Consider the following 24,134-nt stretch of genomic DNA (forward strand, 5'->3'; position numbering starts at 1 on the left):
TGACTGTTGCTCACAAAGTCACAATGCCTCTTAAGAAAAGTCGCAATGTCATGTTCGTGCACAAAGGGATTATACATAAATATGACTAGGGGAACATCACCTTTGGAGTACAAGACTGTAAAAGTCAAACCATGCAAGGTTGGATTCTTCTCCTGCTCCCTCAACTTCTTATACAGGTTCCGGCAAGCCGCCATAGATTGTAGCACCAAGACATACCGTCCTTCTTTCCGGGATTCCTGCAGGCAGACGATGTTTTCTCTTGTCACTTCCAGGATTTTGAAGATCACCTCGTGCACCATATACGACAGATTGAAACGCTCTCTGACAGCAGCATCAACTTCAATGCGGAATGCATTGCGAACCCGATTGTCATCGGTCCCAGCATAGCGTATCTTCACGCCCATTATGATCACTCTCTCGTTCCTCCTCGTTCTCCCCCTAAAGCAGCAACCGGCTTAAGCCATCAAGATGGCGATGCCGGAAGGCCAAGGGAAAACACTCAAGGACCCCAGACAAGACACTTGGTCTTAGCCAAAAGGCCGAGAAGCGATAACCAGAATTGGTTTCGAACTACGGAGCCACCCAAGGATCCTGAAGAGTCCATTTGTGGAGATGAGCTCCTGGACTCCCGTTAAGAAGACATGTTGTCAACCTCTAGATCCCTTACATGCCTGCACTTTTCGGCTTGCTGCTGCTGCAATCCACACGTTTTAGATCTGCATAACTCCACCTCTTTAAACACAGCACCCTCACCCCCTGCTGTTCCCACCCGCCTCAACACCGTTGGAAGGGAGGAGAACCAATTAAGGCGGGGGGTGGGGTGGAACGAGCAGCTGTCTACCCTTAGCAGGAGGGCTGCTGATTACTTACCTCTCCTGCTGCTGCTGGCTGTCCAGCAGCAGACTGAAGGTGGCTGCTGCTGTGCGCAGGTATATAAAGGCTCAGAGCCTATTATGACACGCGCAGCCAGCGTTCCATTGCCACATTCCATCTACTGCAGGCAGGATACCTGGCTGGCTGAATGTCGCTGAGAAGCTCACAGAGACCGCCATAAGCAACAGTTTAACAGAATGCCACAGACTAATCAACCAAACTTTTTGGGTTGGGTTCTCTTTTATAGTCTGCAGGCATTAATTGAAAGAAGTCAGTGTTCCAGCAGAGGGAGACAACGTTTCAGAAAAGGCATTGTAGCAAACCAAAAAAGAAATTTTAAGCGCAGCAGAGTAACCAGCGCACATACCTGTTAGCTCAGGTGAGTTTAAAAGGCTGCTGTTGATAACAAGGGCATTTGCTAAATAGATGGTGTGTGTGCAACAATATACTGAAAGGTCAATTATATTGTGCAGCTTATCTCACCACCTGTAGTTATTTAGGTGAAAGCTCCAAAATGCTTGCCTAATATGTCTGTTTAGCCAAAAGGAAGTAAAGAGGGAGAGCTAGAAAGATAGCATTGCGTTACATTACATGGCAATGCAATGCACAGTTGCTGAAGTTGAACCAAAATGAGCTTGTCATCTGGCTTCTGCAACTTTGAACATGAAAAATCCAATGAGGAGAAGAAAAGCAAAGCCAAAGAGTCCATCCCAAAATCCGACAAACAAGCAAAATGAACAAAAAACATTGAATTCAATACTTTCTGATTTTAGAAACTGCATTAAAGAAGGGGTGCACCGGTCCTGGAGATACTGCAATACCAGGTCAATGCGTGGAGTGGACAGAGCAAGCTCTTTTTCCATCTCCCTGTTCTAAAAATCCATTTAATATATGGTCCCCAGATAGGGGACGTATCAGATATTAAACTGATAAGAACAGATACTACACTTGATCTTAGCCAAAAGGCCGAGAAGCGATAACCAGAATTGGTTTCGAACTACGGAGCCACCCAAGGATCCTGAAGAGTCCATTTGTGGAGATGAGCTCCTGGACTCCCGTTAAGAAGACATGTTGTCAACCTCTAGATCCCTTACATGCCTGCACTTTTCGGCTTGCTGCTGCTGCAATCCACGCGTTTTAGATCTGCATAACTCCACCTCTTTAAACACAGCACCCTCACCCCCTGCTGTTCCCACCCGCCTCAACACCGTTGGAAGGGAGGAGAACCAATTAAGGCGGGGGGTGGGGTGGAACGAGCAGCTGTCTACCCTTAGCAGGAGGGCTGCTGATTACTTACCTCTCCTGCTGCTGCTGGCTGTCCAGCAGCAGACTGAAGGTGTCTGCTGCTGTGCGCAGGTATATAAAGGCTCAGAGCCTATTATGACACGCGCAGCCAGCGTTCCATTGCCACATTCCATCTACTGCAGGCAGGATACCTGGCTGGCTGAATGTCGCTGAGAAGCTCACAGAGACCGCCATAAGCAACAGTTTAACAGAATGCCACAGACTAATCAACCAAACTTTTTGGGTTGGGTTCTCTTTTATAGTCTGCAGGCATTAATTGAAAGAAGTCAGTGTTCCAGCAGAGGGAGACAACGTTTCAGAAAAGGCATTGTAGCAAACCAAAAAAGAAATTTTAAGCGCAGCAGAGTAACCAGCGCACATACCTGTTAGCTCAGGTGAGTTTAAAAGGCTGCTGTTGATAACAAGGGCATTTGCTAAATAGATGGTGTGTGTGCAACAATATACTGAAAGGTCAATTATATTGTGCAGCTTATCTCACCACCTGTAGTTATTTAGGTGAAAGCTCCAAAATGCTTGCCTAATATGTCTGTTTATCCAAAAGGAAGTAAAGAGGGAGAGCTAGAAAGATAGCATTGCGTTACATTACATGGCAATGCAATGCACAGTTGCTGAAGTTGAACCAAAATGAGCTTGTCATCTGGCTTCTGCAACTTTGAACATGAAAAATCCAATGAGGAGAAGAAAAGCAAAGCCAAAGAGTCCATCCCAAAATCCGACAAACAAGCAAAATGAACAAAAAACATTGAATTCAATACTTTCTGATTTTAGAAACTGCATTAAAGAAGGGGTGCACCGGTCCTGGAGATACTGCAATACCAGGTCAATGCGTGGAGTGGACAGAGCAAGCTCTTTTTCCATCTCCCTGTTCTAAAAATCCATTTAATATATGGTCCCCAGATAGGGGACGTATCAGATATTAAACAGATAAGAACAGATTTTTTTTTTGATTGAAGCTGCATCCAAGGCACTGAAAAATGTGACCGAAGTCACACCAAAACAGCGCACGAGGCGAGGATTCATGTGGACCCTTCCCGGAGGAGAGGGTCCCCAATAAACCATCCCCATCCCTCCGAGCCAGAAGGCCACAGCGAGGGTCAGGGATCTCCGATGCTCTCCCTAGCCGAAGCCGGAGAAGAGCCGTTTTCGTGCTCCCAGCTTCCATCTAGGCTGCCACCCTAGTGGAGCTGGAGCCTGTGTTGGTTTCTCAGCCCAAAGCTGACCGGACCTCCGACCGGGTTTATAAAAATTCCCCTTCCTAGCCCGGAGGCCAGGAATAGGGGGGGTTGCTCAGAAAGTATGATTGGCAAAGGTGCGGCGTGCTACGAAGCCAAGTCTTTCTGGGGTTCCCAGTCCCAGTAAGCTTGGACTCCCACCAGGGCGCCTACTCCTGGGGCACATTGCTCCAAAGCCCTCACACTTACCCAGCCTAGTGACTTCGATCCTGGAGGGCCATGTTTTCCATCAGATAACTCTATGAGCCACCTGGCGTACTAACAAGTGCACCAAACCAGTGTGTAATATGCATCAATTTACTAGGGCAGCCCAAGGACAAAACTGCCTTTTCAAAAGATACTACACTTGATCTTAGCCAAAAGGCCGAGAAGCGATAACCAGAATTGGTTTCGAACTACGGAGCCACCCAAGGATCCTGAAGAGTCCATTTGTGGAGATGAGCTCCTGGACTCCCGTTAAGAAGACATGTTGTCAACCTCTAGATCCCTTACATGCCTGCACTTTTCGGCTTGCTGCTGCTGCAATCCACGCGTTTTAGATCTGCATAACTCCACCTCTTTAAACACAGCACCCTCACCCCCTGCTGTTCCCACCCGCCTCAACACCGTTGGAAGGGAGGAGAACCAATTAAGGCGGGGGGTGGGGTGGAACGAGCAGCTGTCTACCCTTAGCAGGAGGGCTGCTGATTACTTACCTCTCCTGCTGCTGCTGGCTGTCCAGCAGCAGACTGAAGGTGGCTGCTGCTGTGCGCAGGTATATAAAGGCTCAGAGCCTATTATGACACGCGCAGCCAGCGTTCCATTGCCACATTCCATCTACTGCATGCAGGATACCTGGCTGGCTGAATGTCGCTGAGAAGCTCACAGAGACCGCCATAAGCAACAGTTTAACAGAATGCCACAGACTAATCAACCAAACTTTTTGGGTTGGGTTCTCTTTTATAGTCTGCAGGCATTAATTGAAAGAAGTCAGTGTTCCAGCAGAGGGAGACAACGTTTCAGAAAAGGCATTGTAGCAAACCAAAAAAGAAATTTTAAGCGCAGCAGAGTAACCAGCGCACATACCTGTTAGCTCAGGTGAGTTTAAAAGGCTGCTGTTGATAACAAGGGCATTTGCTAAATAGATGGTGTGTGTGCAACAATATACTGAAAGGTCAATTATATTGTGCAGCTTATCTCACCACCTGTAGTTATTTAGGTGAAAGCTCCAAAATGCTTGCCTAATATGTCTGTTTATCCAAAAGGAAGTAAAGAGGGAGAGCTAGAAAGATAGCATTGCGTTACATTACATGGCAATGCAATGCACAGTTGCTGAAGTTGAACCAAAATGAGCTTGTCATCTGGCTTCTGCAACTTTGAACATGAAAAATCCAATGAGGAGAAGAAAAGCAAAGCCAAAGAGTCCATCCCAAAATCCGACAAACAAGCAAAATGAACAAAAAACATTGAATTCAATACTTTCTGATTTTAGAAACTGCATTAAAGAAGGGGTGCACCGGTCCTGGAGATACTGCAATACCAGGTCAATGCGTGGAGTGGACAGAGCAAGCTCTTTTTCCATCTCCCTGTTCTAAAAATCCATTTAATATATGGTCCCCAGATAGGGGACGTATCAGATATTAAACTGATAAGAACAGATTTTTTTTTTTTTTTTTTTACACTCAGATTACAAAGTCTTGGAATCAACAAAAAGATAAGAAGACTCAAATCCATCATCGTGCATTCTACCAATTTTAATACTTCTCCAAATCTTTTATTTTCTTTTTCTTTTATATATATATATTTATTTATTTTTTCCCTCTTTTTTTTTTAAAAAAAAAATATATAGTTTTGGCTATTTTTTTTTGTTTGTTTTTGTTTTTGTTTTTTTGTTTTTCCACAGGTTTTCAAAAAATCAAAGCTTACAAGGTAAGTTCATTCCATTTACATTGTTTCCATTTCTCATTTGCTTTCACCTTGCCAAGCGTCATTTTGTCCCTCCAGAAATACATGTACAAATAACTTAGACATAATTTAATACACTGGTCGACTGTTACTTCCTTATGTTTAAACACTAAAATGTTCCTTGCTTTCCACAATGCCGCCTTCACACATGCAATAATAATCCATACAATTTTAAAATCCTCCTCTCTTATCCCCATCCCATAAAATACTCTGTTAAAATCCAAAAAATTAACAGTACTCACAGCTCTCACTATATTGCACACTTTCCTCCATATTGTCTGTGCAAAATTACAATTCCAGAAGATGTGCATGGGTGTTTCACTATTCCCACACCTGGATCTTGGGCACACTTCAGATCTTACCAACCCACGCCTGTGTTGGAACTCACGGGTTGGCAGGCAGTCTTTTACTATACACCAGAGTAAATCCCTGTGTTCATTAGATAACACACTATAATTTACATTCATCCAGATTCTTTCCACAATTTTGAATGAAAAATGTTCCACAGGACTGATACCTATTCTCTCTTCCAGGATTTTTAGGATTTTTTTATGGCATTTAAGAACATTTATTTCGACCATCTTAAGTTTAAAATCTCTTAAAATTTTTTCTAAAACAATATAATTTCCTGGAGGTAAAAACCTATAAGGCCTATTTAGAGACATCTCCAACCATTTATAATTTCTAATATAGAAACCTAAATTATATATAGAAAACAACTTTAGCTTAGAGCCTGGTCCTAATAAAGTGCATACACAGTTCGCTACATACTTTGCATATAAAAAGGACCTAATATCCGGAAAACCTTTCCCACCTTTTTTCTTTGATTTATATATCTCCTCTCTCTTTACTCTTTCCATCTTGGATCTCCATAAAAAATTAAAACATACCTTAATAACTCTCTTCATGATATTATTTTGGGGGATAAAAACTGTTGAGACATATAAAAACATTGGGAGTAAAACCTGTCTAATAATTAAAATTTTTCCTTCCAGGGTAAGATCTCTCAACTGCCAGAAAGTAATCTTTTTCTTAACTCTTTCCAGCAGAGACTCCCAATTTCTTAACATTACCACCTGACTCTGAGAAATAAATACCTAAAATTTTTACTTCATTCATTCTTGTTAATTTACACTCAGAATCTACAATAAAATCACCAACAGTTAAAATACCAGATTTTTCCATGTTAATTTTAAAACCCGATGCGCCCCCAAACCAATCCACTGTTCTTATGGCTCTGTTCATGCTTCTAGTGTCTTTAACTAAAACCGTCACATCATCCATATATGCCACCACTTTAACTTGTTCATTGCAACTCCCGGGAATAAAAAAACCATTGATTACCTTATCTCTCCTAAAAGCTGCTAAAAGTGGTTCAATTGCACAAATAAAAAGAATAGGGGATAAGGGACACCCCTGTTTAACGCCACAGTTTATTTTTACATTATCAGATAAAAAACCATTAATAGATATTTTGCTAAAACATGATTTGTAAAGAGATTTAATACGTTTGCTAAAAACATCCGGGCATCCCATTTTCTCTAAAACTGCAAATAAAAAATCATGGGCAACTCTATCGTACGCTTTTTCAAAATCCAAAGTAATTAGAGCAAGCTTTTGTTTTCTGTCTAAAACATCCCATAAAACATCCCTGATTAAAATCAATGAGTCGCTGATTCTCCGATTTGGCACTGCACACGTCTGATCCACTTCTATTACTGAGCCGATTACCTTTTTTAATCTATTTGCTAGTAACTTTGCATATACCTTACAGTCCGTATTTAAAAGGGTTATTGGTCTCCAATTTTTAATCCGTTCTTTATTTCCTTTCTTAAATAATAAAACAATAAGACCCTCCCACCACGACTCTGGGACACTAAAAGATGCTTCTGCTTCTAAAATTACTTCATAAAAATCCTCACCCATGATCTCCCATAAACACTTGTAAAATTCAACAGGTAGTCCATCTGCTCCCGGCGTTTTGTTATTTTGTAGCGTATTAATTGTATTAAAAACTTCCTCTTTAGTAAAATTCCCTATTAAAAAAGATTTATCTTCCGCATTAAAATTTTTTTCCAGTCCTTCTAAAAAATGTTTTTTTAGAGACACATCCGTGTTTTTAACAGAAAATAAATCATCATAAAATTCTTTTGCTTTCATCTTCTTCCCCTCCAAACTTGTTTCTCCTTCCAAAACCTTCATATAATCCTTCTTGTCACATATTTTTTTAAAAAAGAATTTTGTGCATTTTTCATCCTCGTCTAAAACTTTTACTCGGGAATTAAAAATAATTTCTTTACCTTTTTCTTTCAGGCAGTTTTGGATCTTTTCTTTTGTTGTTCGGATCGCCTCCTGCAGATCACATCCGTTATTTTCGAGGTGAAAAAAACATTGCAGTTTAGCATTAAGATCATTATAAAAAATACGTTTTGCAGCAGCTTTCTTCTTTCCTTCTTTAATAAAAAATATTTTTACCTCCTTCTTGACAAAATCCCACCAATTAAAAATAGATTTAAAAAACGTTTTTTTTAGCTTCAGTTTTTCATACAGCTTTTTAAAACCTTCCATAACCACCTCGTCTTGTAGTAGGGATACATTAAATTTCCAGTGTGACGGTCTTTTATCCACATCTGATTCTATTTTAAAACTACATTCTATTATTTTATGATCTGAAAAAGGTGTTGAATGCGTTTTAAAACCTGAGCATGTTAGGGCTTGAGATATAAAAATATAATCTATTCTGGATGAAACACCTCTCCCCACCCAAGTGACTTCATGCTCCTTTTTTTGTCCATCTAATGCCCATGTATCTTTAAGATTAAAAGCTGCTAAAATATTTCTAAGACATGAAGCTGACCCATCTTTTACATTTTTTAAATGACAATTAAAATCCCCACCTAAAACTAATGGATCTACTCCAGGTAAAAACAGCTGCAACAGTTCAAACAAATGTAATCTCAAGGCTTTTTCTGCATTTGCATACACATTAAAACACCTCACTTTCTTCCCATTTTTCTGCACATCAATTCTTAAAATCCTCCCAGGGTATATCTCTTCATAATTTACAATCTCCCAATCTTTAGAGCATAAAAACCCCACACCATCACTTTTTGACTCGTTCCCACCAGAAAAGCATAAGTTACCCTTCCATATACCCTGTAAATATTCATAGCTTATTTTTTTTGTCAAATTACATTCTTGTAGAAAGATAAAATCAATATTTTCATTATTTAAAAAATCATATAAAGCAGTTCTCTTATATAGGTCGTTAAACCCCTGAACATTCAGGGACATTGAGCGGATCATCTTCTAACATTTAGTGCAGGGCTCTTCCCTCCGCCCTCATTCTCTACTGCCGGAGAAGATGGGTCTACCTCCAGATCTGATACATCCGAAGATGACACACTCCCCAGCAGACTTGTTGCTTCTAATGCCTTTACTTTCCCACCACATGGTATTCCTTCATTATCACTTCTATCCACACTTCTTTTTAGAGATTTTTCTGTGCAGTCCATTTGTACCTGCGCGCAAGGTAAGCTCTGCGACAGGGAATTAGTAGGAGTGGACTCCACTACTTCTGGAATATCACTTTCCCCTCCACAACTACTCCCTTTACTTAGTGGAGAAATTTCTTGCAACATTTGACTCTTCTCTTCTCTCTTCTGATCTTCTTTCTTCTGTTCTTCTATCTTCTTCTTTTCATTCTTATCTTCTTTCTTCTTATCTTCTTTCTTCTGCTCTTCTCTCTTTTTCCTTTCCATCTGTTTCTTTATCTCCATGGCCCTTTTTTCTATGTCCTCTATCCTCTTCTGTTTTTCCTCTTCCTTCTTTCTCTTCCTTTCTTCCAACTTCCTTTCCTCTTCTTCTTGTGATTTTTTAACCCGTTCCTCCTTCTTCTTCTCCTTCATTGCCCGTCCCTCCTCTTCCTCTTTTCTCTTTCTTTCTGTCTCCTCCTTCTCACTCCTTTCTTTCTCCTCTTCCCCTTTTTCCTCTTCAGCAGCAATGCCTGCTTCCACATCGTCTTTAGCTTCTTGTTGCTGTTCTTCAGGCGATGTGTCCATCTCCTCTACATCCTTTTTCTTATTTTTAGGGCACTCATCCATCTGGTGAGGAGTACCCATGCAACTAAAACACTTGTTACATTCTGCATCCAGATGTCCATATTTTTTACACACACGGCAGTAGTGTGGCATCCCTGGGAAGAATAAATAACCGCGGCTATGGTTGATATAAACCTGCGGCGGAGGTCTGGACACGCCCCCCTCCTCATTCGGGTTCTTCCTAAATGATACCACATACACACGTTTCCCGTTCCACACTCCAAACTGTGTTTCCCCGCGTCTCTTAGGGATGATTTTGTCACAATACATTGATAGGTAACTTTCAACCTCAGAGTCTGTAATAAATGGACTAAACAAATGAATCGTCAGTACTTTCATTGAAAACTGAAAAGAGGGGATTACTTTCACCCCCTCCAGCTCTACCTTCTCTTTATTTACTTCATAAAGAGCGTAGGCACTTTCACACTGCGAGGCTTTATTAAGCGTAACATCATAAAGTCCTCGAGAAAAAAAAGATTGAAAGCAAAAAAGATGCTCCTTGTCGATCTTCAAGAGCTTACAAATAACATTGAAAATAAATTGAGAATCTTTCACCTGCCGGTGGTCAGGAGCAACCACGAACCTGATGGTGTCCTTCAGCGGATGCTCCTCCGAGAAATAATCATTCGGGTTGCTTGCTTGATTCTCCTTCCTTCCTCCAGGGTTTCTCCTTGTCTCCATGATTTTCCTCTTCTTTTCCAGATACCAAGGAAAATATCACACACGGATCGCAGCCTCCACGAAGTTCGTCCTCCCTCCAACACACCGTCCTCCGTAAAGAAAAGGCACTGCAGCTTTAGCACCGATTCCCAAAAGCAGCACTGGATATCTCCAAAGGCCAAGAATCGGTTCTGCCACCACAGTAACCTTCAGCCCAATGTCACAACCCACTACAGATCGTGCCAAAAGGCCGAGAAGCGATAACCAGAATTGGTTTCAAACTACGGAGCCACCCAAGGATCCTGAAAAGTCCATTTGTGGAGATGAGCTCCTGGACTCCCGTTAAGAAGACATGTTGTCAACCTCTAGATCCCTTACATGCCTGCACTTTTCGGCTTGCTGCTGCTGCAATCCACGCGTTTTAGATCTGCATAACTCCACCTCTTTAAACACAGCACCTTCACCCCCTGCTGTTCCCACCCGCCTCAACACCGTTGGAAGGGAGGAGGACCAATTAAGGCGGGGGGTGGGGTGGAACGAGCAGCTGTCTACCCTTAGCAGGAGGGCTCCTGATTACATACCTCGCCTGCTGCTGCTGCTGCTGGCTGTCCAGCAGCAGACTGAAGGTGGCTGCTGCTGTGCACAGGTATATAAAGGCTCAGAGCCTATTATGACACGCGCAGCCAGCGTTCCATTGCCACATTCCATCTACTGCAGGCAGGATACCTGGCTGGCTGAATGTCGCTGAGAAGCTCACAGAGACCGCCATAAGCAACAGTTTAACAGAATGCCACAGACTAATCAACCAAACTTTTTGGGTTGGGTTCTCTTTTATAGTCTGCAGGCATTAAATGAAAGAAGTCAGTGTTCCAGCAGAAGGAGACAACGTTTCAGAAAAGGCATTGTAGCAAACCAAAAAAGAAATTTTAAGCGCAGCAGAGTAACCAGCGCACATACCTGTTAGCTCAGGTGAGTTTAAAAGGCTGCTGTTGATAACAAGGGCATTTGCTAAATAGATGGTGTGTGTGCAACAATATACTGAAAGGTCAATTATATTGTGCAGCTTATCTCACCACCTGTAGTTATTTAGGTGAAAGCTCCAAAATGCTTGCCTAATATGTCTGTTTATCCAAAAGGAAGTAAAAAGGAGAGCTAGAAAGATAGCATTGCATCACATTACATGGCAATGCAATGCACAGTTGCTGAAGTTGAACCAAAATGAGCTTGTAATCTGGCTTCTGCAACTTTGAACATGAAAAATCCAATGAGGAGAAGAAAAGCAAAGCCAAAGAGTCCATCCCAAAATCCGACAAACAAGCAAAATGAACAAAAAACATTGAATTCAATTCTTTCTGATTTTAGAAACTGCATTAAAGAAGGGGTGCACCGGTCCTGGAGATACTGCAATACCAGGTCAATGCGTGGAGTGGACAGAGCAAGCTCTTTTTCCATCTCCCTGTTCTAAAAATCCATTTAATATATGGTCCCCAGATAGGGGACGTATCAGATATTAAACTGATAAGAACAGATACTACACTTGATCTTAGCCAAAAGGCCGAGAAGCGATAACCAGAATTGGTTTCAAACTACGGAGCCACCCAAGGATCCTGAAAAGTCCATTTGTGGAGATGAGCTCCTGGACTCCCGTTAAGAAGACATGTTGTCAACCTCTAGATCCCTTACATGCCTGCACTTTTCGGCTTGCTGCTGCTGCAATCCACGCGTTTTAGATCTGCATAACTCCACCTCTTTAAACACAGCACCTTCACCCCCTGCTGTTCCCACCCGCCTCAACACCGTTGGAAGGGAGGAGAACCAATTAAGGCGGGGGGTGGGGTGGAACGAGCAGCTGTCTACCCTTAGCAGGAGGGCTCCTGATTACATACCTCTCCTGCTGCTGCTGCTGCTGGCTGTCCAGCAGCAGACTGAAGGTGGCTGCTGCTGTGCACAGGTATATAAAGGCTCAGAGCCTATTATGACACGCGCAGCCAGCGTTCCATTGCCACATTCCATCTACTGCAGGCAGGATACCTGGCTGGCTGAATGTCGCTGAGAAGCTCACAGAGACCGCCATAAGCAACAGTTTAACAGAATGCCACAGACTAATCAACCAAACTTTTTGGGTTGGGTTCTCTTTTATAGTCTGCAGGCATTAAATGAAAGAAGTCAGTGTTCCAGCAGAAGGAGACAACGTTTCAGAAAAGGCATTGTAGCAAACCAAAAAAGAAATTTTAAGCGCAGCAGAGTAACCAGCGCACATACCTGTTAGCTCAGGTGAGTTTAAAAGGCTGCTGTTGATAACAAGGGCATTTGCTAAATAGATGGTGTGTGTGCAACAATATACTGAAAGGTCAATTATATTGTGCAGCTTATCTCACCACCTGTAGTTATTTAGGTGAAAGCTCCAAAATGCTTGCCTAATATGTCTGTTTATCCAAAAGGAAGTAAAAAGGGAGAGCTAGAAAGATAGCATTGCATCACATTACATGGCAATGCAATGCACAGTTGCTGAAGTTGAACCAAAATGAGCTTGTAATCTGGCTTCTGCAACTTTGAACATGAAAAATCCAATGAGGAGAAGAAAAGCAAAGCCAAAGAGTCCATCCCAAAATCCGACAAACAAGCAAAATGAACAAAAAACATTGAATTCAATTCTTTCTGATTTTAGAAACTGCATTAAAGAAGGGGTGCACCGGTCCTGGAGATACTGCAATACCAGGTCAATGCGTGGAGTGGACAGAGCAAGCTCTTTTTCCATCTCCCTGTTCTAAAAATCCATTTAATATATGGTCCCCAGATAGGGGACGTATCAGATATTAAACTGATAAGAACAGATACTACACTTGATCTTAGCCAAAAGGCCGAGAAGCGATAACCAGAATTGGTTTCAAACTACGGAGCCACCCAAGGATCCTGAAAAGTCCATTTGTGGAGATGAGCTCCTGGACTCCCGTTAAGAAGACATGTTGTCAACCTCTAGATCCCTTACATGCCTGCACTTTTCGGCTTGCTGCTGCTGCAATCCACGCGTTTTAGATCTGCATAACTCCACCTCTTTAAACACAGCACCTTCACCCCCTGCTGTTCCCACCCGCCTCAACACCGTTGGAAGGGAGGAGAACCAATTAAGGCGGGGGGTGGGGTGGAACGAGCAGCTGTCTACCCTTAGCAGGAGGGCTCCTGATTACATACCTCTCCTGCTGCTGCTGCTGCTGGCTGTCCAGCAGCAGACTGAAGGTGGCTGCTGCTGTGCACAGGTATATAAAGGCTCAGAGCCTATTATGACACGCGCAGCCAGCGTTCCATTGCCACATTCCATCTACTGCAGGCAGGATACCTGGCTGGCTGAATGTCGCTGAGAAGCTCACAGAGACCGCCATAAGCAACAGTTTAACAGAATGCCACAGACTAATCAACCAAACTTTTTGGGTTGGGTTCTCTTTTATAGTCTGCAGGCATTAAATGAAAGAAGTCAGTGTTCCAGCAGAAGGAGACAACGTTTCAGAAAAGGCATTGTAGCAAACCAAAAAAGAAATTTTAAGCGCAGCAGAGTAACCAGCGCACATACCTGTTAGCTCAGGTGAGTTTAAAAGGCTGCTGTTGATAACAAGGGCATTTGCTAAATAGATGGTGTGTGTGCAACAATATACTGAAAGGTCAATTATATTGTGCAGCTTATCTCACCACCTGTAGTTATTTAGGTGAAAGCTCCAAAATGCTTGCCTAATATGTCTGTTTATCCAAAAGGAAGTAAAAAGGGAGAGCTAGAAAGATAGCATTGCATCACATTACATGGCAATGCAATGCACAGTTGCTGAAGTTGAACCAAAATGAGCTTGTAATCTGGCTTCTGCAACTTTGAACATGAAAAATCCAATGAGGAGAAGAAAAGCAAAGCCAAAGAGTCCATCCCAAAATCCGACAAACAAGCAAAATGAACAAAAAACATTGAATTCAATTCTTTCTGATTTTAGAAACTGCATTAAAGAAGGGGTGCATCGGTCCTGGAGATACTGCAATACCAGGTCAATGCGTGGAGTGGACAGAGCAAGCTCTTTTTCCATCTCCCTGTTCTAAAAATCCATTTAATATATGGTCCCCAGATAGGGGACGTATCAGATATTAAACTGATAAGAACAGATACTACACTTGATCTTAGCCAAAAGGCCGAGAAGCGATAACCAGAATTGGTTTCAAACTACGGAGCCACCCAAGGATCCTGAAAAGTCCATTTGTGGAGATGAGCTCCTGGACTCCCGTTAAGAAGACATGTTGTCAACCTCTAGATCCCTTACATGCCTGCACTTTTCGGCTTGCTGCTGCTGCAATCCACGCGTTTTAGATCTGCATAACTCCACCTCTTTAAACACAGCACCTTCACCCCCTGCTGTTCCCACCCGCCTCAACACCGTTGGAAGGGAGGAGAACCAATTAAGGCGGGGGGTGGGGTGGAACGAGCAGCTGTCTACCCTTAGCAGGAGGGCTCCTGATTACATACCTCTCCTGCTGCTGCTGGCTGTCCAGCAGCAGACTGAAGGTGGCTGCTGCTGTGCACAGGTATATAAAGGCTCAGAGCCTATTATGACACGCGCAGCCAGCGTTCCATTGCCACATTCCATCTACTGCAGGCAGGATACCTGGCTGGCTGAATGTCGCTGAGAAGCTCACAGAGACCGCCATAAGCAACAGTTTAACAGAATGCCACAGACTAATCAACCAAACTTTTTGGGTTGGGTTCTCTTTTATAGTCTGCAGGCATTAAATGAAAGAAGTCAGTGTTCCAGCAGAAGGAGACAACGTTTCAGAAAAGGCATTGTAGCAAACCAAAAAAGAAATTTTAAGCGCAGCAGAGTAACCAGCGCACATACCTGTTAGCTCAGGTGAGTTTAAAAGGCTGCTGTTGATAACAAGGGCATTTGCTAAATAGATGGTGTGTGTGCAACAATATACTGAAAGGTCAATTATATTGTGCAGCTTATCTCACCACCTGTAGTTATTTAGGTGAAAGCTCCAAAATGCTTGCCTAATATGTCTGTTTATCCAAAAGGAAGTAAAAAGGGAGAGCTAGAAAGATAGCATTGCATCACATTACATGGCAATGCAATGCACAGTTGCTGAAGTTGAACCAAAATGAGCTTGTAATCTGGCTTCTGCAACTTTGAACATGAAAAATCCAATGAGGAGAAGAAAAGCAAAGCCAAAGAGTCCATCCCAAAATCCGACAAACAAGCAAAATGAACAAAAAACATTGAATTCAATTCTTTCTGATTTTAGAAACTGCATTAAAGAAGGGGTGCACCGGTCCTGGAGATACTGCAATACCAGGTCAATGCGTGGAGTGGACAGAGCAAGCTCTTTTTCCATCTCCCTGTTCTAAAAATCCATTTAATATATGGTCCCCAGATAGGGGACGTATCAGATATTAAACTGATAAGAACAGATACTACACTTGATCTTAGCCAAAAGGCCGAGAAGCGATAACCAGAATTGGTTTCAAACTACGGAGCCACCCAAGGATCCTGAAAAGTCCATTTGTGGAGATGAGCTCCTGGACTCCCGTTAAGAAGACATGTTGTCAACCTCTAGATCCCTTACATGCCTGCACTTTTCGGCTTGCTGCTGCTGCAATCCACGCGTTTTAGATCTGCATAACTCCACCTCTTTAAACACAGCACCTTCACCCCCTGCTGTTCCCACCCGCCTCAACACCGTTGGAAGGGAGGAGAACCAATTAAGGCGGGGGGTGGGGTGGAACGAGCAGCTGTCTACCCTTAGCAGGAGGGCTCCTGATTACATACCTCTCCTGCTGCTGCTGCTGCTGGCTGTCCAGCAGCAGACTGAAGGTGGCTGCTGCTGTGCACAGGTATATAAAGGCTCAGAGCCTATTATGACACGCGCAGCCAGCGTTCCATTGCCACATTCCATCTACTGCAGGCAGGATACCTGGCTGGCTGAATGTCGCTGAGAAGCTCACAGAGACCGCCATAAGCAACAGTTTAACAGAATGCCACAGACTAATCAACCAAACTTTTTGGGTTGGGTTCTCTTTTATAGTCTGCAGGCATTAAATGAAAGAAGTCAGTGTTCCAGCAGAAGGAGACAACGTTTCAGAAAAGGCATTGTAGCAAACCAAAAAAGAAATTTTAAGCGCAGCAGAGTAACCAGCGCACATACCTGTTAGCTCAGGTGAGTTTAAAAGGCTGCTGTTGATAACAAGGGCATTTGCTAAATAGATGGTGTGTGTGCAACAATATACTGAAAGGTCAATTATATTGTGCAGCTTATCTCACCACCTGTAGTTATTTAGGTGAAAGCTCCAAAATGCTTGCCTAATATGTCTGTTTATCCAAAAGGAAGTAAAAAGGGAGAGCTAGAAAGATAGCATTGCATCACATTACATGGCAATGCAATGCACAGTTGCTGAAGTTGAACCAAAATGAGCTTGTAATCTGGCTTCTGCAACTTTGAACATGAAAAATCCAATGAGGAGAAGAAAAGCAAAGCCAAAGAGTCCATCCCAAAATCCGACAAACAAGCAAAATGAACAAAAAACATTGAATTCAATTCTTTCTGATTTTAGAAACTGCATTAAAGAAGGGGTGCACCGGTCCTGGAGATACTGCAATACCAGGTCAATGCGTGGAGTGGACAGAGCAAGCTCTTTTTCCATCTCCCTGTTCTAAAAATCCATTTAATATATGGTCCCCAGATAGGGGACGTATCAGATATTAAACTGATAAGAACAGATACTACACTTGATCTTAGCCAAAAGGCCGAGAAGCGATAACCAGAATGGGTTTCAAACTACGGAGCCACCCAAGGATCCTGAAAAGTCCATTTGTGGAGATGAGCTCCTGGACTCCCGTTAAGAAGACATGTTGTCAACCTCTAGATCCCTTACATGCCTGCACTTTTCGGCTTGCTGCTGCTGCAATCCACGCGTTTTAGATCTGCATAACTCCACCTCTTTAAACACAGCACCTTCACCCCCTGCTGTTCCCACCCGCCTCAACACCGTTGGAAGGGAGGAGAACCAATTAAGGCGGGGGGTGGGGTGGAACGAGCAGCTGTCTACCCTTAGCAGGAGGGCTCCTGATTACATACCTCTCCTGCTGCTGCTGCTGGCTGTCCAGCAGCAGACTGAAGGTGGCTGCTGCTGTGCACAGGTATATAAAGGCTCAGAGCCTATTATGACACGCGCAGCCAGCGTTCCATTGCCACATTCCATCTACTGCAGGCAGGATACCTGGCTGGCTGAATGTCGCTGAGAAGCTCACAGAGACCGCCATAAGCAACAGTTTAACAGAATGCCACAGACTAATCAACCAAACTTTTTGGGTTGGGTTCTCTTTTATAGTCTGCAGGCATTAAATGAAAGAAGTCAGTGTTCCAGCAGAAGGAGACAACGTTTCAGAAAAGGCATTGTAGCAAACCAAAAAAGAAATTTTAAGCGCAGCAGAGTAACCAGCGCACATACCTGTTAGCTCAGGTGAGTTTAAAAGGCTGCTGTTGATATCAAGGGCATTTGCTAAATAGATGGTGTGTGTGCAACAATATACTGAAAGGTCAATTATATTGTGCAGCTTATCTCACCACCTGTAGTTATTTAGGTGAAAGCTCCAAAATGCTTGCCTAATATGTCTGTTTATCCAAAAGGAAGTAAAAAGGGAGAGCTAGAAAGATAGCATTGCATCACATTACATGGCAATGCAATGCACAGTTGCTGAAGTTGAACCAAAATGAGCTTATAATCTGGCTTCTGCAACTTTGAACATGAAAAATCCAATGAGGAGAAGAAAAGCAAAGCCAAAGAGTCCATCCCAAAATCCGACAAACAAGCAAAATGAACAAAAAACATTGAATTCAATTCTTTCTGATTTTAGAAACTGCATTAAAGAAGGGGTGCACCGGTCCTGGAGATACTGCAATACCAGGTCAATGCGTGGAGTGGACAGAGCAAGCTCTTTTTCCATCTCCCTGTTCTAAAAATCCATTTAATATATGGTCCCCAGATAGGGGACGTATCAGATATTAAACTGATAACAACAGATACTACACTTGATCTTAGCCAAAAGGCCGAGAAGCGATAACCAGAATTGGTTTCAAACTACGGAGCCACCCAAGGATCCTGAAAAGTCCATTTGTGGAGATGAGCTCCTGGACTCCCGTTAAGAAGACATGTTGTCAACCTCTAGATCCCTTACATGCCTGCACTTTTCGGCTTGCTGCTGCAGCAATCCACGCGTTTTAGATCTGCATAACTCCACCTCTTTAAACACAGCACCTTCACCCCCTGCTGTTCCCACCCGCCTCAACACCGTTGGAAGGGAGGAGAACCAATTAAGGCGGGGGGTGGGGTGGAACGAGCAGCTGTCTACCCTTAGCAGGAGGGCTCCTGATTACATACCTCTCCTGCTGCTGCTGCTGCTGGCTGTCCAGCAGCAGACTGAAGGTGGCTGCTGCTGTGCACAGGTATATAAAGGCTCAGAGCCTATTATGACACGCGCAGCCAGCGTTCCATTGCCACATTCCATCTACTGCAGGCAGGATACCTGGCTGGCTGAATGTCGCTGAGAAGCTCACAGAGACCGCCATAAGCAACAGTTTAACAGAATGCCACAGACTAATCAACCAAACTTTTTGGGTTGGGTTCTCTTTTATAGTCTGCAGGCATTAAATGAAAGAAGTCAGTGTTCCAGCAGAAGGAGACAACGTTTCAGAAAAGGCATTGTAGCAAACCAAAAAAGAAATTTTAAGCGCAGCAGAGTAACCAGCGCACATACCTGTTAGCTCAGGTGAGTTTAAAAGGCTGCTGTTGACAACAAGGGCATTTGCTAAATAGATGGTGTGTGTGCAACAATATACTGAAAGGTCAATTATATTGTGCAGCTTATCTCACCACCTGTAGTTATTTAGGTGAAAGCTCCAAAATGCTTGCCTAATATGTCTGTTTATCCAAAAGGAAGTAAAAAGGGAGAGCTAGAAAGATAGCATTGCATCACATTACATGGCAATGCAATGCACAGTTGCTGAAGTTGAACCAAAATGAGCTTGTAATCTGGCTTCTGCAACTTTGAACATGAAAAATCCAATGAGGAGAAGAAAAGCAAAGCCAAAGAGTCCATCCCAAAATCCGACAAACAAGCAAAATGAACAAAAAACATTGAATTCAATTCTTTCTGATTTTAGAAACTGCATTAAAGAAGGGGTGCACCGGTCCTGGAGATACTGCAATACCAGGTCAATGCGTGGAGTGGACAGAGCAAGCTCTTTTTCCATCTCCCTGTTCTAAAAATCCATTTAATATATGGTCCCCAGATAGGGGACGTATCAGATATTAAACTGATAAGAACAGATACTACACTTGATCTTAGCCAAAAGGCCGAGAAGCGATAACCAGAATTGGTTTCAAACTACGGAGCCACCCAAGGATCCTGAAAAGTCCATTTGTGGAGATGAGATCCTGGACTCCCGTTAAGAAGACATGTTGTCAACCTCTAGATCCCTTACATGCCTGCACTTTTCGGCTTGCTGCTGCTGCAATCCACGCGTTTTAGATCTGCATAACTCCACCTCTTTAAACACAGCACCTTCACCCCCTGCTGTTCCCACCCGCCTCAACACCGTTGGAAGGGAGGAGAACCAATTAAGGCGGGGGGTGGGGTGGAACGAGCAGCTGTCTACCCTTAGCAGGAGGGCTCCTGATTACATACCTCTCCTGCTGCTGCTGGCTGTCCAGCAGCAGACTGAAGGTGGCTGCTGCTGTGCACAGGTATATAAAGGCTCAGAGCCTATTATGACACGCGCAGCCAGCGTTCCATTGCCACATTCCATCTACTGCAGGCAGGATACCTGGCTGGCTGAATGTCGCTGAGAAGCTCACAGAGACCGCCATAAGCAACAGTTTAACAGAATGCCACAGACTAATCAACCAAACTTTTTGGGTTGGGTTCTCTTTTATAGTCTGCAGGCATTAAATGAAAGAAGTCAGTGTTCCAGCAGAAGGAGACAACGTTTCAGAAAAGGCATTGTAGCAAACCAAAAAAGAAATTTTAAGCGCAGCAGAGTAACCAGCGCACATACCTGTTAGCTCAGGTGAGTTTAAAAGGCTGCTGTTGATAACAAGGGCATTTGCTAAATAGATGGTGTGTGTGCAACAATATACTGAAAGGTCAATTATATTGTGCAGCTTATCTCACCACCTGTAGTTATTTAGGTGAAAGCTCCAAAATGCTTGCCTAATATGTCTGTTTATCCAAAAGGAAGTAAAAAGGGAGAGCTAGAAAGATAGCATTGCATCACATTACATGGCAATGCAATGCACAGTTGCTGAAGTTGAACCAAAATGAGCTTGTAATCTGGCTTCTGCAACTTTGAACATGAAAAATCCAATGAGGAGAAGAAAAGCAAAGCCAAAGAGTCCATCCCAAAATCCGACAAACAAGCAAAATGAACAAAAAACATTGAATTCAATTCTTTCTGATTTTAGAAACTGCATTAAAGAAGGGGTGCACCGGTCCTGGAGATACTGCAATACCAGGTCAATGCGTGGAGTGGACAGAGCAAGCTCTTTTTCCATCTCCCTGTTCTAAAAATCCATTTAATATATGGTCCCCAGATAGGGGACGTATCAGATATTAAACTGATAAGAACAGATACTACACTTGATCTTAGCCAAAAGGCCGAGAAGCGATAACCAGAATTGGTTTCAAACTACGGAGCCACCCAAGGATCCTGAAAAGTCCATTTGTGGAGATGAGCTCCTGGACTCCCGTTAAGAAGACATGTTGTCAACCTCTAGATCCCTTACATGCCTGCACTTTTCGGCTTGCTGCTGCTGCAATCCACGCGTTTTAGATCTGCATAACTCCACCTCTTTAAACACAGCACCTTCACCCCCTGCTGTTCCCACCCGCCTCAACACCGTTGGAAGGGAGGAGAACCAATTAAGGCGGGGGGTGGGGTGGAACGAGCAGCTGTCTACCCTTAGCAGGAGGGCTCCTGATTACATACCTCTCCTGCTGCTGCTGCTGCTGCTGGCTGTCCAGCAGCAGACTGAAGGTGGCTGCTGCTGTGCACAGGTATATAAAGGCTCAGAGCCTATTATGACACGCGCAGCCAGCGTTCCATTGCCACATTCCATCTACTGCAGGCAGGATACCTGGCTGGCTGAATGTCGCTGAGAAGCTCACAGAGACCGCCATAAGCAACAGTTTAACAGAATGCCACAGACTAATCAACCAAACTTTTTGGGTTGGGTTCTCTTTTATAGTCTGCAGGCATTAAATGAAAGAAGTCAGTGTTCCAGCAGAAGGAGACAACGTTTCAGAAAAGGCATTGTAGCAAACCAAAAAAGAAATTTTAAGCGCAGCAGAGTAACCAGCGCACATACCTGTTAGCTCAGGTGAGTTTAAAAGGCTGCTGTTGATAACAAGGGCATTTGCTAAATAGATGGTGTGTGTGCAACAATATACTGAAAGGTCAATTATATTGTGCAGCTTATCTCACCACCTGTAGTTATTTAGGTGAAAGCTCCAAAATGCTTGCCTAATATGTCTGTTTATCCAAAAGGAAGTAAAAAGGGAGAGCTAGAAAGATAGCATTGCATCACATTACATGGCAATGCAATGCACAGTTGCTGAAGTTGAACCAAAATGAGCTTGTAATCTGGCTTCTGCAAATTTGAACATGAAAAATCCAATGAGGAGAAGAAAAGCAAAGCCAAAGAGTCCATCCCAAAATCCGACAAACAAGCAAAATGAACAAAAAACATTGAATTCAATTCTTTCTGATTTTAGAAACTGCATTAAAGAAGGGGTGCACCGGTCCTGGAGATACTGCAATACCAGGTCAATGCGTGGAGTGGACAGAGCAAGCTCTTTTTCCATCTCCCTGTTCTAAAAATCCATTTAATATATGGTCCCCAGATAGGGGACGTATCAGATATTAAACTGATAAGAACAGATACTACACTTGATCTTAGCCAAAAGGCCGAGAAGCGATAACCAGAATTGGTTTCAAACTACGGAGCCACCCAAGGATCCTGAAAAGTCCATTTGTGGAGATGAGCTCCTGGACTCCCGTTAAGAAGACATGTTGTCAACCTCTAGATCCCTTACATGCCTGCACTTTTCGGCTTGCTGCTGCTGCAATCCACGCGTTTTAGATCTGCATAACTCCACCTCTTTAAACACAGCACCTTCACCCCCTGCTGTTCCCACCCGCCTCAACACCGTTGGAAGGGAGGAGAACCAATTAAGGCGGGGGGTGGGGTGGAACGAGCAGCTGTCTACCCTTAGCAGGAGGGCTCCTGATTACATACCTCTCCTGCTGCTGCTGCTGCTGGCTGTCCAGCAGCAGACTGAAGGTGGCTGCTGCTGTGCACAGGTATATAAAGGCTCAGAGCCTATTATGACACGCGCAGCCAGCGTTCCATTGCCACATTCCATCTACTGCAGGCAGGATACCTGGCTGGCTGAATGTCGCTGAGAAGCTCACAGAGACCGCCATAAGCAACAGTTTAACAGAATGCCACAGACTAATCAACCAAACTTTTTGGGTTGGGTTCTCTTTTATAGTCTGCAGGCATTAAATAAAAGAAGTCAGTGTTCCAGCAGAAGGAGACAACGTTTCAGAAAAGGCATTGTAGCAAACCAAAAAAGAAATTTTAAGCGCAGCAGAGTAACCAGCGCACATACCTGTTAGCTCAGGTGAGTTTAAAAGGCTGCTGTTGATAACAAGGGCATTTGCTAAATAGATGGTGTGTGTGCAACAATATACTGAAAGGTCAATTATATTGTGCAGCTTATCTCACCACCTGTAGTTATTTAGGTGAAAGCTCCAAAATGCTTGCCTAATATGTCTGTTTATCCAAAAGGAAGTAAAAAGGGAGAGCTAGAAAGATAGCATTGCATCACATTACATGGCAATGCAATGCACAGTTGCTGAAGTTGAACCAAAATGAGCTTGTAATCTGGCTTCTGCAACTTTGAACATGAAAAATCCAATGAGGAGAAGAAAAGCAAAGCCAAAGAGTCCATCCCAAAATCCGACAAACAAGCAAAATGAACAAAAAACATTGAATTCAATTCTTTCTGATTTTAGAAACTGCATTAAAGAAGGGGTGCACCGGTCCTGGAGATACTGCAATACCAGGTCAATGCGTGGAGTGGACAGAGCAAGCTCTTTTTCCATCTCCCTGTTCTAAAAATCCATTTAATATATGGTCCCCAGATAGGGGACGTATCAGATATTAAACTGATAAGAACAGATACTACACTTGATCTTAGCCAAAAGGCCGAGAAGCGATAACCAGAATTGGTTTCAAACTACGGAGCCACCCAAGGATCCTGAAAAGTCCATTTGTGGAGATGAGCTCCTGGACTCCCGTTAAGAAGACATGTTGTCAACCTCTAGATCCCTTACATGCCTGCACTTTTCTGCTTGCTGCTGCTGCAATCCACGCGTTTTAGATCTGCATAACTCCACCTCTTTAAACACAGCACCTTCACCCCCTGCTGTTCCCACCCGCCTCAACACCGTTGGAAGGGAGGAGAACCAATTAAGGCGGGGGGTGGGGTGGAACGAGCAGCTGTCTACCCTTAGCAGGAGGGCTCCTGATTACATACCTCTCCTGCTGCTGCTGCTGCTGCTGGCTGTCCAGCAGCAGACTGAAGGTGGCTGCTGCTGTGCACAGGTATATAAAGGCTCAGAGCCTATTATGACACGCGCAGCCAGCGTTCCATTGCCACATTCCATCTACTGCAGGCAGGATACCTGGCTGGCTGAATGTCGCTGAGAAGCTCACAGAGACCGCCATAAGCAACAGTTTAACAGAATGCCACAGACTAATCAACCAAACTTTTTGGGTTGGGTTCTCTTTTATAGTCTGCAGGCATTAAATGAAAGAAGTCAGTGTTCCAGCAGAAGGAGACAACGTTTCAGAAAAGGCATTGTAGCAAACCAAAAAAGAAATTTTAAGCGCAGCAGAGTAACCAGCGCACATACCTGTTAGCTCAGG

The 24,134-nt window shown here is 43.5% G+C and overlaps 12 non-coding genes and 2 pseudogenes across 12 annotated transcripts; all 14 read right to left on the reverse strand.

The window, feature by feature from the left end:
- Nucleotides 1–1,660: 1,660 nt before the first annotated feature.
- LOC141219780 (U2 spliceosomal RNA) lies at nt 1,661–1,851 on the reverse strand. Its single transcript, XR_012288159.1, has one exon. It is a non-coding gene; the product is annotated as a U2 spliceosomal RNA (small nuclear RNA).
- Nucleotides 1,852–2,960: 1,109 nt separating this feature from the next.
- Nucleotides 2,961–3,146, reverse strand: LOC141219632 (U2 spliceosomal RNA). The gene has a single exon (XR_012288087.1). It is a non-coding gene; the product is annotated as a U2 spliceosomal RNA (small nuclear RNA).
- A 524-nt stretch (nt 3,147–3,670) lies between these two features.
- LOC141219726 (U2 spliceosomal RNA) lies at nt 3,671–3,786 on the reverse strand (annotated as a pseudogene).
- Nucleotides 3,787–4,895: 1,109 nt separating this feature from the next.
- LOC141219645 (U2 spliceosomal RNA) lies at nt 4,896–5,107 on the reverse strand (annotated as a pseudogene).
- A 6,383-nt stretch (nt 5,108–11,490) lies between these two features.
- LOC141219791 (U2 spliceosomal RNA) lies at nt 11,491–11,681 on the reverse strand. The gene has a single exon (XR_012288170.1). It is a non-coding gene; the product is annotated as a U2 spliceosomal RNA (small nuclear RNA).
- A 1,115-nt stretch (nt 11,682–12,796) lies between these two features.
- Nucleotides 12,797–12,987, reverse strand: LOC141219803 (U2 spliceosomal RNA). The gene has a single exon (XR_012288181.1). It is a non-coding gene; the product is annotated as a U2 spliceosomal RNA (small nuclear RNA).
- A 1,115-nt stretch (nt 12,988–14,102) lies between these two features.
- Nucleotides 14,103–14,293, reverse strand: LOC141220172 (U2 spliceosomal RNA). The gene has a single exon (XR_012288543.1). It is a non-coding gene; the product is annotated as a U2 spliceosomal RNA (small nuclear RNA).
- A 1,109-nt stretch (nt 14,294–15,402) lies between these two features.
- LOC141219814 (U2 spliceosomal RNA) lies at nt 15,403–15,593 on the reverse strand. Its single transcript, XR_012288192.1, has one exon. It is a non-coding gene; the product is annotated as a U2 spliceosomal RNA (small nuclear RNA).
- A 1,115-nt stretch (nt 15,594–16,708) lies between these two features.
- LOC141219825 (U2 spliceosomal RNA) lies at nt 16,709–16,899 on the reverse strand. Its single transcript, XR_012288203.1, has one exon. It is a non-coding gene; the product is annotated as a U2 spliceosomal RNA (small nuclear RNA).
- A 1,112-nt stretch (nt 16,900–18,011) lies between these two features.
- On the reverse strand, nt 18,012–18,202 carry LOC141220254 (U2 spliceosomal RNA). The gene has a single exon (XR_012288623.1). It is a non-coding gene; the product is annotated as a U2 spliceosomal RNA (small nuclear RNA).
- Nucleotides 18,203–19,317: 1,115 nt separating this feature from the next.
- Nucleotides 19,318–19,508, reverse strand: LOC141219836 (U2 spliceosomal RNA). Its single transcript, XR_012288214.1, has one exon. It is a non-coding gene; the product is annotated as a U2 spliceosomal RNA (small nuclear RNA).
- A 1,109-nt stretch (nt 19,509–20,617) lies between these two features.
- Nucleotides 20,618–20,808, reverse strand: LOC141219848 (U2 spliceosomal RNA). Its single transcript, XR_012288225.1, has one exon. It is a non-coding gene; the product is annotated as a U2 spliceosomal RNA (small nuclear RNA).
- Nucleotides 20,809–21,926: 1,118 nt separating this feature from the next.
- LOC141219859 (U2 spliceosomal RNA) lies at nt 21,927–22,117 on the reverse strand. Its single transcript, XR_012288236.1, has one exon. It is a non-coding gene; the product is annotated as a U2 spliceosomal RNA (small nuclear RNA).
- Nucleotides 22,118–23,232: 1,115 nt separating this feature from the next.
- On the reverse strand, nt 23,233–23,423 carry LOC141219872 (U2 spliceosomal RNA). The gene has a single exon (XR_012288248.1). It is a non-coding gene; the product is annotated as a U2 spliceosomal RNA (small nuclear RNA).
- Between the last annotated feature and the right edge of the window lie 711 nt (nt 23,424–24,134).

Source organism: Phyllobates terribilis, unplaced genomic scaffold (assembly GCF_046119375.1).
Source record: "Phyllobates terribilis strain yellow unplaced genomic scaffold, ASM4611937v1 Scaffold_277__1_contigs__length_2500907, whole genome shotgun sequence".
In the NCBI taxonomy this organism is placed as follows: domain Eukaryota; kingdom Metazoa; phylum Chordata; class Amphibia; order Anura; family Dendrobatidae; genus Phyllobates; species Phyllobates terribilis.